Source organism: Rhea americana, unplaced genomic scaffold (assembly GCF_003343005.1).
Source record: "Rhea americana isolate MKP2758 unplaced genomic scaffold, rheAme1 scaffold_74, whole genome shotgun sequence".
NCBI lineage: Eukaryota > Metazoa > Chordata > Aves > Rheiformes > Rheidae > Rhea > Rhea americana.
Window position 1 is genome coordinate 2810312 of NW_028186912.1, and position 4272 is coordinate 2814583.

General features: G+C 43.0%; 1 long non-coding RNA gene across 1 annotated transcript; it reads left to right on the forward strand.

Annotated features, from left to right (window-relative positions):
• The first annotated feature begins 270 nt into the window (after positions 1-270).
• Positions 271-2393, forward strand: LOC146585972 (uncharacterized). Its single transcript, XR_014897880.1, has 2 exons — positions 271-360; positions 861-2393. It is a non-coding gene; the product is annotated as an uncharacterized LOC146585972 (long non-coding RNA).
• Positions 2394-4272: the final 1879 nt, after the last annotated feature.

The window sequence follows — 4272 nt, forward strand, 5'->3', positions numbered from 1 at the left end:
CTCCCCGCCGCCGCCCGCCGTGCGCCGCGCCGAGCAGACTGAGTCACGGCGAATTTGCGATCCGGCCCTAGGAGCCGCGCCGCGTCCTCCTGGGTCCTAGCGCCAGGCGCGCCTCCGCCCACCCGCGCCGGCTCGGCCCCGCCGCCGCCGCCGTCGGCCTCTGCCTCGTGCGTCCCTCAGCGTCAGGAGCCTGGAGGCGACACGAGACGCCGCGCACGTTCAGCGGCGCCCCCCGCGCACCGCCCGGCCCGCAGCGCGCCTGGCGGCGGCGGGCCGGGGGCGGCCGCCCCGGGGGAAGCGGCGCCCCGTGAGGCAGGCCCCGGGGCTGGGAACGCGGCGCCGCTGCCGGCCGCCTTACTGGTACGTCAGCTGCCTCGCGGCTGGGCAGATTTCGGAATTTCTCGGTTTCACACAAAATGGGGGAATAGCACCAGCAGGGTCATGCTCTAGGTGACCCTGCTGAGCAGGGGGGGGTTGGACTAGATGATCTCCAGCGGTCCCTTCCAGCCAGCTACGCGGGGAGGGCAGGGGAAGGAGCTCAAAAAACCCTACTTTGAATACCTGTTACGTGTACTTAGTATCAAAAACATATCTGAGAAGATCTCAGGTCAAAAACAGCTACAGATATATCTGTATATTTTTATCTGTGTATATTTGTGTATATAACTTTTATATACAATTTTATATAAATGTTAATGGACAAAATAAGAACACACACTGCTTGAAGCTGTTATAAAAAATATGAAAATGAGAAACAGTAATTCCATAGCTTTTACATTCTTATTTTTAGTGGTTGTGTTTGTAAGCATCCCACTTGTCTAACAGAGAACTAATCCCACGCTCTGCTTCCTCTCCCATAGCCCAGTGCTGGGTACGGATGCCACATGTGCCRCACATCACAGTCCTAATTCTACAGAGGCATCTTGGACAAACGTGGACCCCAGGCTATCTGCTGCAGAGCTTTTGGTCTCACCTCCCCACCACTTTCAACTCGATAAGCATTTAAATTACAGTCCCTTGTCCAGCCCAAGCTGCTAACAAGTGTCCTGAGCCAGCCTTCCCTTCACTACTGTGGGCCGCCACCACCATGGGAGGAGCCAAAACTCGTATGTATAGCAAGACTAGTATGTATAGCATAGTCTGCAGCAAACAAGGGAAGTGCCACAGGGCAGTARGCAACTAGGAAGACAGTTTTTGTAATGAGGACAGTGAAAAAGAGTATCTGATGAATCAGGAAAGCATGTATGCTGGAACAAGAAGCAGGAAACAGCTAAACAGCAGTAAAGTATGCAACAGAGAAGGGAAGAGAATAGAATCAATGTGAAGAACAAATATAAATTAAGAAAAAAAACAGGGTACTTAATCTCTTCTGTTCAAGGAATTGCCAGTTATCACAGGGTGTTTGGAAGACAGACTGTAAAAATATCTCAGCTCTTGAGAGCGTACAGTACAGAAATCCCTACCAGTTGGACTCAGTAAGATAGGAGGGTGAASACTTGCTACCAACTACTAGGAAAGGACTGGCACAAAGGCTATGCAAGATTTTCATGAAGACTGGGAACTTCCATTAGTTTCTCTTCTAGTACAGAATGGTGTCAAGCAAGAGATCTAGGTTAGCCAGGCCTAGGCCGTTAAAAATCTATGTTCATGGCTCACAACATACAGGCAGGAGAGCTCTCCATAGTGACACCTACACAGCTGGAGCAGAGGAGACATGAGACCAGGCAGATCTAAGACATGCTAATTTGTACCTCATTCCTCTAACTGCTGCCTTACCTGAAGCTTTTAAAAACTATAAGATTTTAAACCCACTGTCAAAGTCGGTTGAAAATGATTGAGAGCATCAGAAGTTACTATTCAGAAGTTATGACACAAGGATTACATCTGTTTAATTTTATTAGGAAACCACATTAGAAAGTGCACTAGACGAAAGTTATATTTAGATATGGGAAACAAGGGAGAAGACCAGAAAGGAAGGCTGAGGGACAGAACAGGAAAAGACAGGAAGAGAAGGAGGCCACAGATCCTTAAGTAAGGAAAACTGATACATGTTTCCTTCCGTGAACATGACCAGAACTAAATCCCTGTAARACCTTACTGCACTAGAAGATAGACACAGAGGTCTACAAAGTAGAGTAGGAGGGCCTGTACAATTAGTGGGGATATCTAAAAGCTTCTTTCAACCCTTCTCCAGGGTTGGCTCCTCCTTAGATTCCATACTGTATCCTTTGCCGCTAGGAACTGCTCAAAGTATACAGAAATCAAAGCAGGTACCTCGCTGGATACCTTCTCTTCTTGACCACCACCTTGAAGTTATTTGAATGAGTCAAGAAAGTATTTCAGAAAAGAAGATACAGTGAAAARAAAACTTATAAAAGCTGCTTCTTTCCATATTCTTTGCCTCTTTGTTTGCTAGTACGTGTTTCCCTCAAGCAAGAACCTCTTATGTAGAAAGGAACTGGGAATTACGTTAAAACCAAGTCCTAGTCAAAAAGCACAAAAGCTACCCACCCAAACATATGATGGCGTAATTTATCCCATTCCATCAGTAGGATGYACCAGAAATAAATTTGGAACATTGCATTTGTAAGTGTTAGCCCATTAAAGACAAGAGGCTTACACAAACGATCACGTTAACCTTTGATTTCTCTAATATCCAAGCCTCAAATGTCATAGTCTAGCCTGAATCTATCGGTATCACACAGGCCATAATTTTCAAAAAGATTACCAAAAAAACCAAACTAGTCAATTTAACTTGTTTTGCTCTCCACAAACCCAGCCTTGTTTAACTTGTGTTTCCAGCTGAATCTACTGCAAGGGGAATTTTATATTTTTGGTTTTGTTGCTAATAGTCTCTTCCCTTTCTCCCCCAGAAGGTCCTACTAGAACAACCTGAAATGACACATTTTAGGCATTTGTCATACAAGATGACAGATATGACTGGAATTTGTAAAACTGCTAACTCATTCAAAATCAACCAGAGTACTAGCTCTCAATGTACAAGACAGAATTCAAATCGTGCCTCTTCCTGACTATGATGAAACCAAATCATTCAGGAAAGTGTCCTTTCCTATTACACTAGTTTTTTTAATGTCTCCTGCTGACTTGTTTTTTACTGCATTATAAACATATTAATGAGAACTAAAATCATAGAATCACAAAATAGTTGAGATTGCCAGGGATCTCTGGAGATCACCTAGTCYTACCCCCCTGCTCAAGCAGGATCAGCTACAGCAAGTTGCTAGGAACATGTTCCCATTAGGTTTTGAATGGCTCCACAGAGGGAGACTCTACCACCTCTCCAGGCAATCTGTTCCAGTGTTCAATCACCCTAGAAACTGTTTCCTAATCAGCTCCCTATACAATAATTATCAATTAATATTTAAATATTTTACACAAATGTAGATGCTTCAATAGTTAGGAGACTAATGACAGAATCTATTTTCCCCACCTCTGCAGCAGTTTTAGTGCACTGATAGACATGAAAGCCTCTGCTGCAAATCTCTGCTAACATCCAGCTGGAAAAGAGAGATTTGAACAACTAGCAAGATGTCCCATCTCTCAAATGCCATAGCCTCCAAGCTGCATCTCTGGAAAATAGAACTCGTTACTGAAACTTTTCTAGCAGCTTTGAAAGTAGTTTCAAATAATTCTCCTCTAATCAAAATTATTCCTCAATTTTGTCCTAATTTCAAAATAATTTTTAGACAAGCAGTTATAGCCACTTTAGCATTTACACATTTTTCCCTATCTTTAGTTTTACTACATCAGTAATATTAATTTCTTTTTCTTTTTGAGAAGGAATTCTAATGAGCTACCTTCAGTCTCATCAAAAAGTACAGGCACTATTATCAGTAAAACTGGTATTTAATAATAGGCATCAATCATTGAATCTATTGTAAGGATATCCCAGGCTTGCATGTATTGCAGACTGTTTATAGTGTCTCTCTCTATGTATAGAAGTGTTCTATACACAGAGAAAATAATTGATATTCCATAATAGCCTGAAATAAGAGGTTTACACAGAGAGCTAAGAGTGATATGAATTAAGCTAAGCAGAAAAAAAGCTCTCATAACACAGAATAACTGTCTATATGAAGAAGCTCATACAGAATAGCTGTCACTAGATTACTTCGCAATGCCCTCTGCCTGAAGACATGCCTTAAACATTCACTTAAAAAAAATACTTAGACCTCACATCCAAAATTTCAAAGGAGAATCCATTCTAAAAAATCCACTGTAGTCTTCCAGAGTTCAGCCATATGACACCAG